Source organism: Rutilus rutilus (assembly GCF_951802725.1).
Source record: "Rutilus rutilus genome assembly, chromosome: 1".
NCBI classification, from domain to species: Eukaryota; Metazoa; Chordata; class Actinopteri; order Cypriniformes; family Leuciscidae; genus Rutilus; species Rutilus rutilus.
Genome location: NC_140209.1, coordinates 12,192,083 through 12,210,294, shown reverse-complemented (window position 1 = coordinate 12,210,294; position 18,212 = coordinate 12,192,083). Strand labels below are relative to the sequence as shown.

The following is an 18,212-nucleotide window of genomic DNA, read 5'->3' as shown; positions in this document are numbered from 1 at the left end:
GATGGCCACCTGGTCCCGAACTACAGTTACCAGGGACACAGCTGTTGTGAGTGAAGGAGAAAAGCTGTTAATGAGCTGAGGACAGAGAGACTGGCTGTTTTTTGTTAGAGAGCATAAAGAGAAGCTGGAAAGTGTTTTGGTTAAAAAGTGTTGGAGTTTTGAGTTGATTATTAAAAAGAAACCAGTGACTTAATGGAGTTAATAATTTTACTGGGAAAATGCACAAGAAAAATGGGCTCTTTGTAAAAAATGTTTTATGACTTCTATTTATAATATTTTTATTTTATTTTGGTCCATAGGGTTAGAAAAAAAAAAAAAAGCTCAAAACAAACTGTAGGCCTTTATATAATCATATAATCTATGTGATCAAAACAACTCGCAGTGACCCAAAAGGTGTAGGCAGAAGCTTTGCTTATTACACATACTGTACATTTCAGCCTCAATTCAGTGTTTTTTTCCACCCATTAATCATATTAAACAACAGAATACGGCCATTCAACGGCTTCTTAACAAATAATTATTTTAACAAAAATGTAAAGAATTTTCTGTGAACCTTAGATGATTCATATACATTTGTATGCCAGATAAGTTTTCATACATAACATTTTGTGCAGTTTTCTGCCTAATTGTTGTCGTTTGTCCTCCTTGTGTTCTGGCTTTGAGTTCTAGCGCTTCCAGAACTATTTTAATAACCTTTGGTCTAGTTTTAATTTAGCAATGTGGAACTAGTGTGACTACATATTTTCAGGAGTATTTTCAGAGCGGTGAACTCACTGTTGAGGTTTGGAAGAGTTTATTAATTTATTAGAGAAACACGTGTGGTTAAAGAAGAAAGAAAGAAGAGGAACTGACATCTTAACCCACACAGAACTGGTCATCTCTGAACCCAGTTTGGACTGAACCTGCTAAAACAAAAATAACTTATTTAATGGATAAATACAAATATTTGTCTGGTACCTTTTATTGGATGCTGAATAAGACAAAACAAGAGAAGATTAACTTCCATATATTGCAGATCCTTTATGTATTCCTTAACATGATTTTAAGGAATGACAACATGTCTTACTCTTGCAATGACAACCAATATTAATAAGGTTATTAATGCCATAATGTACAAATAACTGTTTTTATGTACTTATGGGACTGAATAATAAGTCCATTTTAAAATGTTTTGTCTTATTCAGCATCCAATAAAAGGTACCAGACAAATACTTGTATTTATCCATTAAATAAGTTATTTTTGTTTTAGCAGGTTCAGTCCAAACTGGGTTCAGAGATGACCAGTTCTGTGTGGGTTAAGATGTCAGTTCCTCTTCTTTCTTTAAATGTTTCTCTAAAAACATGTGTGGTTTAACTAACTGAGTTCTCACACTCTGCAGAAACATGTTTCCAAACCTCAACAGTGAGTTCATCGCTCTGAAAATACTCCTGAAAATATGTAGTCACACTAGTTCCACATTGCTAAATTAAAACTAGACCAAAGGTTATTAAAATAGTTGTGGAAGCGCTAGAACTCAAAGCCAGAACACAAAGAGGACAAAAGACAACAATTCATTACAATTTGTTTGTTAACATGTAAAAGACATTGAAAGTATTAACAATGAATGAACCCATGAGGATTGAGTTATATTAGACTGATATTCCTCTGCTCATGTGGGGTTTGTATAATTATTTGACTGATTTGTTCTTGTTCACAGAGGCATAAAGTTGACTGCAGTTCTCCTGAGCTCCAGCTTTTGCTCCTCTGATGGAAGCATAAGTCACTTTATCATCACAGCGAACCTGAATGAACATCACAGTTGTTTCAACCCACGATTATCACAGCATGTTGTTTGAGCTCAATTCATGAAGAACTGCATATAATCACACAAATCAAGAAGATCTGCATATAAGAGGAAAATATACAAAAATCATGTTGAGAGAAGCTGGACAACATCAAGGAAGTGTTCGCTCACCTTGTTCTTTTTGCCTCGTTTTTTACTGAACGCAGCGACTTCAGTATAAGTCACATCATCTGTCTGCTCCTAAACATCAATGGAAATATGGAAAAATCAAGCTATTAAATGCCATCCATCAATGATATTTTCCTCAGGTTCTGCAAATGTTCAGGTAATATATGTGTAAAATGTGTGTCCTGGCAATTTCACATAAATGTTTTGTGAAAACCTATTATACAGACATGACGTTATGATGACAGATCCTATTGTAACATGACAGGATGATTGACTTGACTTGACCCACACAACAGGAACAACACATGATGAAATCCACAACTAGAACAATGGGCGATTAGTAACAGGTAGCACAACACACTCAGGGCACGTTTACACGAAAACTGTATGCTTAAAAATGTTTCCTTTAAGTTTTCTGTGTACAGACGACACCATTGTCAAAACGATCCCCATTCACACGAATCCACGAAGAACAACTAAAAACACTGTATTCTGCTGCCAGGACACTAGATGGATTCACTTAGTTTTCACCAAAGCTCGCTCTATTTTTCTGTAGATCATTAAACCGTAACACTGCCTCAGAAGTGTGTCTGAAATCAGTCTCATGAGGAACCTTTCGTGTGCCAACACTGCCTGCAAAGTCATTGTCTACGTTTTCGGATGCAGTCTTTGTGTTTTCTTTCCCTCATGTTTTGCCAGTTCATAGTAATTGAGGGGCTGTTTACATGACACCATTTTCAACCAAAAAACGTAAAACTTTTTATGCGTTTTGGCCGTTCATTTACACGACAATGGTGTTTTAGGTTCCTGTAAACGCAAAGTTTTGAAAATGGTCTCCATGTAAACAACAAAAACTTAAATCTGTGAAGACAATGAGGTCATGCACATGCGTATTACGGTCTCAGTGTTTCTGTAGTGTTTCATTTAATGACTTCAATAGTAATTTCTCACTAGAAATGGCATCACAAGTGGAAAACGTTAACAGCCGCAACTTTCCAACGTCATCTTTATTTTTCTAGCTCAACTGTCACAGAATGGAAAGCACAGGATTGTGGGATATCAAAGGCAGTGAAGGATAGATCTGTGTTGCCTTCAAAACTCGATCAGATGAAGGAATCTCAGGAGACAGAAGTGAAACTAACATTGCATTCGGGAATATTGCATACTCAGACACACAACAGGAGAGCACACACTCAGACTGACAAGGACTCATCAGTGGCTGCTTTTACACCTGGCATTAACATGCGATCACCGTGATCTGATCAAGCAGATCGGATCATAAGCCAATCAGGACACGGTGCGTTTACACCTGTCCACATCAAGTGGCTTCTGTATCTGGATAACAGATCGGATCTCGCATTCCCGCGAAAAAAAAGAAAAGAAAAGAAAAGAAAAGAAAAGAAAAGAAAAGAAAAGAAAAGAAAAGAAAAGAAAAGAAAAGAAAAGAAAAGAAAGTATGGCTCCGGCGCAAAGTCGTCCTGAAGTGGGTTTTCTTTTAAAAACTGTTTTCAGTCGGGGGACATTCTACAAATCTTGCAAGATGAGGAGGATGAAGAAGCTTCAAGTACTAATAATGTGGATAGATGCCGTAATGGAGACGGTACAGAGAAACGTATGGGTCCGAGAACGTTGCCAGCTGTGGTGGGAAAAATGCGCGTTCTTCACGGAAAATGAATGGTTCTGCAACTTTCGGGTGATTATTACACTGTTATCCGATCAGAAGCGTGTTTACACTTGTCTTTTCAATGTGTGTGTGGACAACATCCGGATACAGGTCACATGTTAATGCCAAGTGTAAACGCAGCCAACGACTAAACAAGAGGGCGTGGTCACTGGAAACTAGGAGGCGGGACAAGAGGAACACATGGCCAACACAAATAAAGACAGAGCCATGTGCTCAAACACAACACAAACAAAGACAGATTAAACTAAGACAAGACTGACAGAACTGTCTGCTGAGAACCCTGACATTTTATAATCTGAGTAATAAGAGTGTCATATTTCAGGGTCAGTCCTTATGAACATTAATAACTCATGGATCAACCTGCAATACTTACCACAGAGTCACCAGTCCCTCTTCTGTTGCCTGAAACATAATGTCACGGGAAAGTTTATGATCAAACACACACACAGTCTCTAATGCAGATGACAATCAGTTTTTAAAAGAGTCTAGAAGAATCTAGTGCTGTAGAATAGAAACATTATTTTTGTTAACTCATTGATTTCTCTTCACTTTTAGAGAAAGAAATTTGTCTAAATTACATATGTAGCAGGAAGGGTTATTACCCCTCCTACCTCCTACGTCATCGTTTAGTGTTTGACCAATGGCCAGGCGTCCGGTGCGTATAAGAGCATGAGCTACCAGTTCCTTGGTATGCGTCATTATCCGGGGTCGTGACGTCATCCATGCGCCCTGCTGCTTTCTGTTGGAGTCAGCGTAAAATGTGCTGCTTGTAAAAATTTGCCAAAGCTGTTTATCCACTGGCGGTGCTGTTGGCGGGTCTATGTGCTTGTTTGGAGAGTTGAATGTGGACATTTGAGACAGCGTACGATCTATCGGTGCTTCATGCCAACGAGCTTGTCGGAGATCTTCGGCTCCATCTACCGCATAGCTTGGGGATAGTGATTCTGGGACAGCATGCTTGGTTGCATGCGATAAGGATGATACCGACTTTCTGAATGAGCATCATCGGCCCTGTGCTTCGTCATAAGGCTTTGTTCGCGCTGGGCCTCATCAGCTGCTGTTCTGTTTTGGTTCTATTTTTGGTGTGCGCTGTCCTGTCACGAGCGAATCGTCTCGAGCGAATCATCTTGATTGAATCGTCTTGAGACCTGGGCATGCCCCGGGGGGCAGACGAGTGACCAATTAGGTGGTAGGGTCCTCACTATAGTCGTGGTCTTCTCTGACATGAGTTGTGGAGTGTGTGTTGTGTTGCTGTGTGTGTGCACTGAATAGAGTACTCTTTATAGAGGTGATATCTTGAGACTGCCCCTTGGGTACGCCCAGGTTCCTTTGCAGCCAACTCTAGAATTTAGTAAATTGAAGAGAGTGATTGCTGGTCAACACCTTTTATAAAAACAGAACTGTCTTTTAACAACTAATAAAATATATATGTTTTCAATCACCTATGTCTCTGACTCCAACTGTGGTTAGGATCTGTGTGTGCCTTAGCTTAGAGGTTATATTAAATTCTTGGGGCGAAATTCCCCAAGTGGCGTAGTTGGAAATAATAAAATGAATTGAGCGTGGGTATAAATTGTTCCGCCCAATGTCATATAAAATAGAGCTGCCGCTCCCAAGCGCTACGCTACACATATTTGTTTTATCAGATGTTTTTGTCTGTTGTTACAAAATATGAAAAACTCACCTGCTCTTTTTTTACGAATCACCCAGAGAATAAGAGCCAGAAGGAGAAGAGCGAATGAAGCGGCAACAACAATCACAATCACAGTCACTGTCACTGAGAGAGAGCCTATAGAGAGAGACACCATGAGCAGGACTGTATTACTGTGTTTAACCAAATACATAAAAATGGCACATTCAATAGCATAGTTATCCTTATTTATCATGTAAATTGATGCTTGTGATGATGATTTTATAGAAATTGGTATTAAAAGCCATCTGTACACTATGTACATGAATGTGACATGATTGTTTAGGATTGTCTGGATGAGAATGATGTGTCTGACATTTAATGACAGTTACTTTTTACATTACGGTATTAGTTTTCATGTTTATGATTGTTGGTGATGTACAAGAGAGTGGAATTAGAAAGTGATGTAGATTACAAATTAAACATGGCTTGAGTTATAATCTGTGATCAGCTGCTCGAACAACGAGTCGATCAAATGAGGATGATGTTCATACACACCTGGATTTGGAGGGTTTGGTGTGGTATGTGGAATCTGTGCTGTTACTGTAGTTGACGTTACAACTGTTAAAAACAAAATGGAAATAGAAATATATCATATTTTAATGCATGAACACAATATCACGGCATTTTTACAAACTGCTGTAGTCCAGAGCTACAGTATCAGTGCTGAAGCTGCTCACACTAACATGAGTTATGTTCAAAATATCAGAGATCGTTACAAAAAACAGTTACAAATTAAACATGGCTTGAGTCAAAATTTGTGATCAGCTGCTTGAACAACTCAAGGAAGAAAGTGTAATCCAGAGAGGATTCTAGAAAACTCCATGAGTCAGTTAAATGAAGATGATGTTCATACACACCTGGATTCTGAGAGATTGGTGTGGTATCTGGAGTAAGTGCTGTTGCTGTAGTTGATGTTACAACTATTAAAATCAAAATGGAAATAGAAATATGTCATATTTTAATGCATGAACACAATGTCAAGACATTTATTTTACAAACTGGTATATGTTTAATAAATCTTCACTATGGGCCCATTCATACACCCGCGCAATACAGCGCCAGGCGAGACGCAAGTGTGTTTTGCTAGTTTCAGCCCCACAGTTTTCATTTTCACGTCCTGCAACATGTTGTTTAAATAGAAAATGCATTTGGGTGGTTGACGTGAACTCAAATCCAAAGTGGAAAAAAAAATATTTCTAAAATGTATGTCAAATGTCTTATAATTATATTGCTTAATATGTGAATAACTCAAAACTGAATGTGTCCCTTTCTAATTCCTTATTTATTTAGCATTTTATTAACTTTTTTGTGTGGTAGTCCCAAATATTGTCCACCGGTGTGACAACATTTTTTATGTTAATATTTAATTCAGAGATTGTGTGACAGATAAGACAAATATGCACAATCCTTATCAATTTGTCCTAATTACATTCCCACATCAAAAGTTACCAATACAAATTTACAATCATGTTATTATCCCACTATAAGATGTACACATAGGGACTTTACCCAAACGTCTGGATTATATTCATTATAATTAGTATAAAACCTAATGAAGCTTCATTCCATCCTTATATGTGCATAGTGATGATATCATTATTATACTATTAAACACCTTTTACATAAATTTGTGCATTTAAATGCCTTTTCCACTTATAATTCAGTTTGTCACACCTTAGGAAATTTCGTCACACCATTGGACAACAAAAAGTACCGGTATGCCCCTGTTTTGTACAAAGTCACATTTATTATTTCTTGTTCAAATCATTTTAAAAATTCATTAAAATAAAGTTACAACTTCAAGGTCAAATGTGTTTTGTACAATAAAGTCAGAAGAAAGAAGAAGAAACCAACATTCCCATAAAAAAGACCTGGGAGCCATCATAACATTTAGCAACATAGCATGAACATGTAAACAAAACAAAAAATTTTAGTACAACTAATTCATAGTAAATTGATTCTTTTCTTTAGGAACTGTGCTGTACAACAGAGTACACCATGAAACACAAACAAATAGAAAAAAAACAGTAGTGTTTTAGAGTTTAAGGAGTTTAAGTCCTTTCACACCTCATTGAACAGCAGCCAGTCATATTTGGTGAGCTGGGCTGCACGCTGGTGGGGCTCTGGCTCAGAGATGACACTGACAAGTTGGTCCTTGCTGTACATAATGCAATCTCGCCTAGCAGGCCACTTGAATGTGTTTTTCCAGCCAATTTGCACCATGCAATTGACCTCAATGTGCTCTGAATTTAGTTGTGTGATCTGGCCAACAAATGGCTTTTTGTCATAGCGGACAATGACGAATTTCCCTACAGTGTACTTGTCGTCAAACTTTTCCTCCTCTTCCTCTCCACTACTGGGACTCTCAGGCTGGGTCTCTTGGACTTCACAGGCAAGCCTCATCTTGCTTGGAGAGAAGCAGTCGCACATGTCTGGGTAGCGGCAGAAACAGCTTAGAGCCCTATAGAAGATCTCTCCAGCAGAGAAGGAAAGTATTTGGTGTGTGTTTAAGATGCCAGGTACTTTCGGGACAGAAGGTGGCAACATCTCGTTGAACACCTGGATATCTGCGTCATCGATCCATTTGAATTTTATGTCTGGGACCTCTTTTCGGGCTAGGAACTCATAGAGGTCCTTAGGGCTTTGTATGTCTTGCCCCCCATGGACATGGTTGTCTGCCATGCGTTTCACTGATCCCCCAACTCCATTGGGTGCACCTTTCCCATGGGCTCTCTCGGAGTAATTCCAGGTGATTCGCTTCAGCCTCCATGTGTAGGGTACACTGCTCAAAAGGTAACAATTTGCCTTGTTTCTGTATTGGGTGACTGGACCATCACTCAACACATGAAGCGTGTCAATCTTGTGGCCAGAGTTTGCTATCATTTCCTGTACCACTGGTTTGAGGTGGGCCCACACAGCACGTTCGTTGTGGCTGACAGAGTCAGAGATTGTGGCATAGGATTGTGAGCCTGTGAATGTGTAAGCCACTGCTGTATGGATGGATGCCTGCTGCCGGTTTCCTCCAAAATGAAATGACTGAATTTCCGTGTTCAGTTTGCAGGCATAATTCTCTGAAAAGTCCACATGCAGAACCATTTCGTTGTCTTTTAGATTTTCTTTAAGATGCCTGAATTTCTGGGCCTGGTGAAGCCAGTTGAATTGATGGATAGCAATACCGTCCAACTCTTTGTTGAACTCCTCAACCAGTTTTCCGATTGTACCATTTTCAGTTTTCTTCACCCAGTTTTTGTATGTTTTGTCTCCTACCACCACATCTTCCTTTACCCAGTGTTCCCATCTAGCCCGATCATCTAGATTAAATATGGCAATCTGGACTTCATCATAGCAGCACTCAGTGCATGTGCGCTCCATGCATTTCATGTTGTCCACATTACAGGTTATGCTGGAAAGAAGATATGATAGGCTTTTTGAAGGTAGGATACCACGCTGTGACAAGGCATCAATAAGGGGACGCATGTTCTCATGCTGGTAGCAGGCGCATGTATTAAGATCATTTGCCTTGGCTTCGGTTACATAAAATGGCTTATAGCGTAGAAACTGCCTGTAAGACATTCTATGTTTGAGTTCAGCTGTCTGGGAGTATTCCTTGTGCAAGTCCACCAAAGACTTTACAAGTACTCTCCTTTGCATTTTTTCTTTCCTCCCAACAGTGTCCCTTTTCCCCGGAAGAAGCCTGCTGCTTTCGTCTCTCAACAGGAAGGACTCCACTTGTTTCTTTCTTTCTTGAGCATTGTTTCTTTGTTTTGACTGTTTTGCTTGTGTGTTTGTGTGTGCATTTTTATCCACCTTCCGTCTTTGCACAAGGCGTTGATTCTTTCGTCTAAACCTGTCCACTCTTCTTTTTTCAGCTTTAAGTTGCTTCATTAACTTCTCATTTTGCATTCTTAGCTTCCTTAGTTGTTTGTTCACAGATCTTTTTCGTACTCTTTTGGGTGTACTTTGGTCTTTGGTGGACATCTCTTTAGGTGACTGTGTTGGTGTGCTACACAAAACAGGCACTGCCACTGGGGCCTCATTGACCTCTTCATGATTGAATGGTTGGTCATGATCCTGATCCTGAGGTGATTGTGGCGTTAGATCAAGGACAGCCTTAGTGGCTTTTTCCCTTGCCCTACATCTCCTCTTGGACTCTCTCCATTTTTCTTGTAGCTTCTTCCTTGTTGCTGGCAACACAGACTTCACACTGAGCTCAACAATTTGCCCGCATGCTTTCTTCTCCTGATATCTGTGGGGAAAATTATTAAACCAACCATGAATATTGTGATACGATGAAGCATTAATCATGTCATGAAACGCTTCAATTCTTATGCTTAAATAACTTTTGGTAGCTTGTCAAATTTACTTTCTGCATCTCTCTTTCAGGATGTTCTCTCTCCTCTAAGGATCTTTATTCAGCCTCTCCCTATACTTCCTGGTCCTTTCCTTGCTTGTCATCTCAGCCTATCACTTTCAACGTGGATCTCAAACTAGCCTTAACAAAACAGAGAAGGAAGGTTTGACTTGTGATGTCCTTCAATTTTGAGAGTAAGAGAAAAATTCAAAACTTGAAAAAAGAAAATGCAAACATCACTACTACAATTAGCTACTAAAGGTTGGGAGGGAAGTTATGAAGGGGATAGGAAGCAGGGAGGTTGGGAGGCGGGAGGAAGTTAGGAGTGAGGGAGGTAAGAAAGGAGGGAAGTTTGAAGCGGGGAGATTTATAGGGAGGGAGGTGGGGGGTGAGATGGAGGGAGGTTAGGAGGGAGAGAGTGATGGTTTTGTACCCCTTGATAGGGGTGTGACGGTTAGTATATAACCGTGAGACCGACGGTTATACTGTAGTTGAACACCGTCATTAGAACTCTATAACCGCCAAAACCGTGTTATGAAAATATTTTTTACAAACATTTTTTTATCATAGAGAATGTTTAAATAGCCTACTAATTAAAAACAATTGTTAACAGTCTGTGTTATTAATGGTCTACGTCAATTCCAACTGTATTTGATTATTTGTACCCCCTGACCGACCACCAATCATTTGAGATAGAAATAAAAGCTATGACTATGATATAGTGATGTGCCATCATTATGAGATTTATAAAACAAATGAAAAATAATAAACATTAGCAATAAACATTTGCAATAATAAACAACATATTACCGATAACTGATTAAAAAAAATAGATTTTATTTTGTTGTTTTATATTTTTTCCATCTCTTGTACATTATCTAAATTCACAGGAGAACACATGCAAACCTCACAAACATGCATCATATGGTTAGATAAAAAAAAAAAAAAAAAATCACATGAAAAAAAGTTGCAAACAATATTGGTTGATGTTTTGTTTTTGCATTGGAAGCATTTTGAAAACATGTTATTGTTCGAAACATGTTGTTGTTTCTCTGTGCGCTCTATAATACTCCGCTCTGCTCTGTCTCCTGTTCTACTCGACGCTATATCTACTATGGTAAGGGACAGCTATGCTACAGAGTCCTCTGATTAGCTAGAATACGTCATGGTAATATGTCCTCAGATTGGGTAAGAAACATTTTCCTCCCAGCGCAATTTTTCCATTGGTCGAAGCGCGTGGAATCTGCCTAACAAACATCGATTTCATTGGCCTTTTTACGCAGTGGTATTGCGCAACAAGGAAGTGTGTATACATACAAACTATATACCACTGTTTTCAGCGGAATCTGAGGAATACGGCAAAAAAGACCGCACCTCTCTATCATTAACAGTGTAATGGCAATTTTCAGAAGTTAATATCAAACAGCATCAGAGGTGTAAGAAAACTTTCAAGAGACAAAACTGTAATAAAGAGAAAAGGTTTATTTCAATGAGGATTCTTTTCACAAAAGCCGCAGCCACCCAGCTTTGAAATAGAATACCTATCAGACATAATAAAACATAGACATTTTATACAGTTTCTTGGCAAAAACTCCTCCTTCCAGGTTTCTTGTAAATTTGCAGAAAGATACCCCCTATCTTCAGCTAGTTCGGACTGGTTTCTACCCCCTGGTGCAGGTCACACTGTTCTTTGTCCCTGAGACACCCAAAGGCCTTCATCTATGACCTAAATTGCCATCCCGCTTCCCTGTCCCCCCTCAGCTGCTAGAAAACCTCACAGAAGCATATGATTAAACAGTTTGGAAACGAATGATTATAAGAAACGTTGAATTTTCCACAACAACAGTTTTTAAGATAATTACACATATGTAAAAGTATGCAGTTTTGGGCAGTACTGCCCAATCCGTCCCCATAACATTTCTATTCATATCCCATTGAAATGTGCGATCTCAAGAGCTTAAAACAGCTAACTGAGCTAGCGATGACTCTCCTCTTCCTGATTCGCGTCAGCCATGACATCTGCGTGATATGATTAGTTTCTAAAGCTGTCGATCATCTCACGTGAACCAACCAGACCATAAGGCTGTTCTAATGCAATGATGCTGTCTGTGTATAGGTCCTCATTCTGAGCTACAAACACAACTAAACACATCTCTTCATCTGATTCAAGAAGCTAATAAATGCAGGATTAAAATATATCTGGTTTGTGTGTGTGATTTCTGTCCGATGTTGGTTATTTTATAGGAACAAAGAATGTTTATGTCCACTGGTGTAACAGCCATGTCCACCAGTGTGACGCTGATTTCATGTCACACTATAGGACAGTGCTGTCACACCAGTGGACATTTTCAAGATCAAGGCCAGTTTGCGGCCTAACTATATGAGAGACAGTCTTCAATCCTGACTAACAGTGTTAAGATTTACATTATTTTCAATAGTCAATCAATATAAATTGATGAAAATTTTCAGATCAATACTTAGATTATGTCACACCAAAGGACTGCATAATGGATCCCATTTCCAACAGTGCACGGAAATAGCAATATTATGAAAATATTTTAAACAGAACTCACCTTGTGGGCAGTCCATGTACTCCAGTGAGGTCTACTGTACTTCCTGGATGAAGAAGGGCCCCTCTCAGTAATAGGGTGCCTAAATTAATGCCCGTTTTTATCTACAGAATGGCGTCACACCAGGTGGACACCAGTTTTGCGGACAAAATGTAATGTAATGTGTCACAATTATTCTAAATGGGGACCTTATGACTTATAACCTTTAGTTTCATTAAGTTAACACCTCTATAACATCTATTCAAGTATTTTAATGTATTTAGACTTACTTTTCATTTAATTACAGTAGTTTTAAGATAAGCAACGCTACCCCGGACAGTCACGCCAGTGGACAAATGTCATGTTTAAAACTAAATATTTACATATTTGAATTATAATACTCATTAATTACAGATGTATTAGTTCTGGAAGATTAAACTGTTTATAACAACAGATATTTTAATGAAATATTATACATTTTTATTTATTTATATTTGTCACCATGAACACAAAAATGTAGCGTCACGTCAACCACCCATTTGTGCCCATCGGTGCACCCATGGGCTGCTGGTCTGTACGTACGAGCACGAGGTGTGTGTTCAGGCGCATTGTCGGTGCGTTGCTATTTTGAGGAACTGAAATAGACTGATCCATTAACCAACTGAAACCTGGTCTAAAGTCAATGGCACAGTATTTATTTTTTTGTTATTTAAAGAGCGCGTTAGTAATGTGACTTATGTGACGTATATACACACACTGCTTATTACACACACAAGACGTGCAGCAGCACACAAACACACCAAATAAAAGGATTACAATGTAAAAGATTATTATTGTGTACATAAAGATATGGTGAATCCGGCTTGTCACGTAGATTGTCCCTTTAACCACACACACACACACACACACACACACACACACACACACACACACACACACACACACACACACACACACACACACACATTTAAATTCTTTATTTGAATTAGAAGATAAGGTTATAAGATTATGATATCATGGCATAATCCAAATTTGACAGAAAGGTGTACAACAACAGCCAATATCTCAGTCCATTATGCACATTAAGGGTAAAGGTGGCACCTACGCCTCCATATATAGAGGCTACCAATTACTGCTGATATATAGCAATATCTTGTCAGTTTTTTTTCTGTATTTCAATATCCTTGTTCTTATGTAGTCCACAGATCTGCAGGCCTCTTACACACAACTTATGCATTAGCGATGTCCCGATACCACTTTTTCACTTCCGATACGATACCGATGCCGCAGCTTTGGCTATTTGTCATTTTTGCCAATACCGATATCAATCCGATATTTTTATTTTATTCTTGAACTAATACTACTAATAATAAAATATATGGAAGCACTTTGCTCAATTAGCTCTCATCTCACTCAAATGGAGAACAAATACTTCTCCAGTATATAGTCCACAACAACAGTTGATAATGAAAGAATGCCACCCTTTATTCAAGATATGAGATATGTTTGGTAATTGTACCTGAATGAATTTAAAATGTATTTTCTATATTTCAAATCAATATATTTGTTTCCTTAAAATTAATTAACTTTAACGATTTTTTTTAAATAATGTATTTCTGTATAAAATAATACTACCATTAAAAACACATTTGATTTTCTTTTTTAATCAATGTAGAATGTGTAACTTCAAAATAAACAGATTAGTGCTGTTTTAGGACAAGAAATGAAAATCTATGCAATATGATGAATGTCCAAAAGATGAGATCATTTTTGCTTTTAAACAGCGTGTGTGTGTGTGTGTGTCTGATTTTGGTTGGGTGACAATTGTAGGTTACAGTTTGACAAGAGTTTACAGTTTGACAAAAGCACAATGTTGTGTTTTACACAAATATAAGTAGGCTAAACACTTTTTGCAGTTTTAATGATGTCCTGTAAGAACAAAATGGCGGTTTTTATGTTTTTATGTTTCCACTGTTCGATCGCGCCCGTGCCTCTCTCTCTCTCTCTGACACACACACACAGACACACACATTCCAGCATTGCAATCTTGACATCGCAGCCAGTTCATTTTGCTGCGTTCACACCAAACGCGAATAGAGCGTCAAATTCGCGTCTATCGCGTCTAGTTCGACGCTTGAACAGTTTGAATCCATTTGCGCGTATAATAAAGCGAGCGTTTGAAGCGAAATAGCGTTCAGAGCTAAGGTGGGGCTGCAGATTAGGTGTCCCTAAATAACCCGCATATGTCTATGCGCGTATCTAACAGTAGTTCCGCATTACATTAATTAATGTGCACGCGAGTTTTATTTATTTTTATACCGTGTATTCTCCGTGTAAATCCATGCACCGAACCGTGACGCACGTACCGGACGTACGTTCAATACGAATACACGTACCGTTCCACCCCTAATAGGTATCGGATCATAGGTATCGGATATTTTTTTTCTCCCCTCCGATATCCGATCTAGCGTTCTGGGCCAGTATCGGCATGGTATAGATGCCGTGGATCCGATCGGGACATCCCTATTATGCACATGACCTAAACTACCAAAAATAAGGGCAATAACTTTACAGGAGTAGCCAGAGTTATTGAAAACATTGTACCATGGTTGATATTTCAACAGTTTTGAAGCATAGCAGGTGTCCATGTAAGCATCAAAAGAGCAACCAATTTCTACTATTGTAACGGCTTTGGTGCGTTCATTAATTACAACTAAGTCAGGTGTATTTGGTAAGTGATTTATGGCAGTTTCCAATGTAGCGCACTGTTCATGTGGGGGGGGGACCAGTCTGTCTTGATCTTTTCGTTACAATGGATTGTGGTAAGGTTGACATTGTCTCTGAGCTCCTTCACTAAGAGTGCAACAATACGGTCGTGGCGCGCGATGTACAGTCCTTTGTAGGCAGAGCAGCCATTAAGGATGTGCGCGATCGTCTCTCTTTGCCGGCTGTGATGTTGCAAGCAAAACGGCTCATGTGCAGATGGAAACCATGTTGCTAAGTTGGACTTTGTTGGTAGTACCTTAAGACAAGCTTTAATTGTGAATCTGTGGATGTCATCTTGTAGGGCTGTGTTTTTCAGAACTGTATGTGATACGTTATGGTCGGCACAGGGCAGGCAGGCCAGTTGTCCTTGTAGGCGTAGGCCTGTCCAGTGCTGTATCATACGCAAATGGAAGTGATCGATTATTGTCCTTCTGATGTTTTGAGTGTCAAGGAGTTGAATGTTGTCGCCAGTTGTGATGGTTGCCTCTGCCGTGATGGTTGAATCTGTGACAATGTTCTTGTTGGCTTCCGCCGACTGTCCTGCTGTGTTCCTCCAGCGCAGTTGGATATTTGCGCGATTGCAGAGGTCATTCAGGTCCAGTCAGTCCGAGCGCACGCCAAAGCCTGGTGTGTTGGTGTCCAATTTTCCATTGGGTTTTCTTCTGAACCCGAGGAAGCTGGCGTCTTCTGATGTAGAAAGAGGGACCTTGCGTTTCCCCAGATGTAGTAGAAGCTAGGGCTGAACGATATGGACAAAATGTCATATCTCGATTTTCATGCCAGATATCTCGATATCGATACAATACGATATGACTACGTAAGTACTAAAAAAAAATACATTTAGAGTTTGTAAAATACACACTGATGTCTATGGAAGAGGTAATAATAATAATCCTTTCCATTATAATTCGACACGTTTTATTCATATCAGATACACATTGTGTAAGTAACTTCAATGTTTACTCTATTCTATTCCCAGTTCACCAGCCACTTACTTTTAAGTATTTCGGGAGAAGTGGATGAATTCACGTGTTGTAAACATAGAGGTTGTAAATCCAACAGATCCGATTCTCTGAACTGCGTCTGCGGCACAAACTAACACGGCGGCGCCCATCGCGCATACAGCTCAACTAACGCGATCGTTATAAAGGTGTTTAAACAACCATATACTTCCACTTGCATGTATTTGACAATCGGAATATCAAATATTTCATGCCATAGCTAACACATTTGTGAATATTCTGAATAAAAAAGGAAAAATGACATAAAAGCAGATCATCATTCATTCAGCGCTGTTGCTGCTGCGGTGTGTCACGTGACAAGCAAGGACGCGTCACCATGGAAACGCCGCCCCCCCTCTCACAATATAGTTCCCACGTCCCTGGTAGTGTGCGCGCGCTGGCTTTAGCGGTGCATTCAAGGGCACTCGTAAAACTGATGTTTGTTGTGACTGCCAGAGTTGTATGCAGGGCGAGCGCGGAGAGGGTAAATCTATATCGTCGATATCGTTGCTTTTTTCGATAGTAATATCTTGAAAGTTCATATCTCGATATAGATACGATAACGATATATCGTTCAGCCCTAGTAGAAGCCCTCCCTCTCTGGACCTGTGAAACAGGATGTCTCTTGTCGAGTGTGCATTTAGTCCTATCCAGCGTCTTACCAGGCCTACAGTCTTATTATTCAGCTCATATATGTATGTTTGCAAAGAGATGCTGTATTTTGGAAAGGGCAATCTCTCTTATGGCCTGTAATTTCATTGCGACAGGGAGGGGGGATGAATCCACCATGTCCAGCCTTGTGCAGTATTCACTGCTAAGTTTGTGTATTTGCTCTTCCCATTCGCCCGTGATGTTGAACCGGTGTCCAAGGTAGCAGTAGGTTTCATGGCGCGCATACACTTTAATTTCATTGCCCATGATGGAAAAGGAGGGTGGCTTGTCTTTCTTGGCTTGATACCACTTGTTGCCTCCACTGTGTCTCTCATAAAACACAGCACACTTGGTGTTTTTCACCTCTAGTCTGGACCACCGCATGCATTTCAGTGTGGGAGAGCATGGTTTTAATCACTTTCTCATCCCTGGATGACACCTGGACGTCGTCTGCATAGGCCTGGACAGGGTTTGGCAATCTGATGTGCGAAGGGGAGCAGAGGCACAGCCACTTGAGCCACTAAGTTGTTATTAAGCACATTATGTAGAGTATTCTTAGCTGTGCATTAGACATCTTTTTTCTGCGTTTTCGGCGGCAGTTACGACGGACCATAAACCACACACACACACACACACCTTTAACTTCACACACGAGCAGATTCGTTTCCTCGCTAGAGAAGCATTCAGTATTTCCGCTTGCAAATTCCTCCATGTAAATAGCGAATCCGCCATGGCACGAGTGCATAGGCTACTGGCTTCCAAGGGAATGGGAGAGGAGACTCTGATTGGTTTATTTCACGTTACGCCCAAAACACACCCATTACTAATTAAGAGAATAGACAAAACACACCCATTACTCATTAAGAGAATAGACAAAACACACCCATTACTCATTAAGAGAATAGAGACAAAACACACCCATTACTCATTAAGAGAATAAGGACAACACTTTTAGATCATGCGCTGGGCACACAGATAATTTTTCCCGTCGTTAAACTAGCAAAAGTGGGTTTGGATGCCCTAAGTGAACTTAGTGCCGTGCGCTTTAGACCATGAACTTCTTCAAAATAGGGTCCTATGATTTTATAAATTTGTAGCGCCCCCTAGGCCTATCTCCTGGTACTAAAGGGCATTCCTGGGTTCTTAAACTAATCCCAGTAAAATATATATAATATATAGAATTCTTGCTAAGCTTCTGTTTAAATGTCTGTTTGTGTGTCTTTATAGGCTATGCTTAGAATAACTAAAAAACTTTTAAACCATAACCCTGTATACTTACTTATGTGTAACTGACTTAAACCATATCTACATGAAATATCATTTACATATTCAATCTATTACCCAATGAAATTTTAACACTAAGTAAATACTCAGAACTTAGTTATTAAAATGTTAAATAAAAATAGAGTTTACTGAATAAAAATATTTATATAATATTTAAAATATAAAACTTCACCAAAAGAATGAATTCTCAATATAAACAAAAATAAGATACAAATGTATAAATGAAGAAAAGTATTCAACAAATACTTACTTAGCTTATTGAATAAAATTAAATCACCTCA

The 18,212-nt window shown here is 39.2% G+C and overlaps 1 protein-coding gene and 1 long non-coding RNA gene across 2 annotated transcripts in view; one reads left to right on the top strand and one right to left on the bottom strand.

Moving 5' to 3' along the window:
* LOC311287692 (uncharacterized protein) overlaps positions 1-18,212 on the top strand; it is a 412,610-nt gene that overhangs the window by 244,334 nt on the left and 150,064 nt on the right. The gene's annotated exons all lie outside the window — the stretch shown is intronic.
* LOC311275639 lies at positions 1,680-5,427 on the bottom strand. Its single transcript, XR_014624963.1, has 4 exons — positions 5,321-5,427; positions 4,010-4,038; positions 1,956-2,024; positions 1,680-1,782 (listed from the first exon to the last, which is right to left on the bottom strand). It is a non-coding gene; the product is annotated as an uncharacterized lncRNA (long non-coding RNA).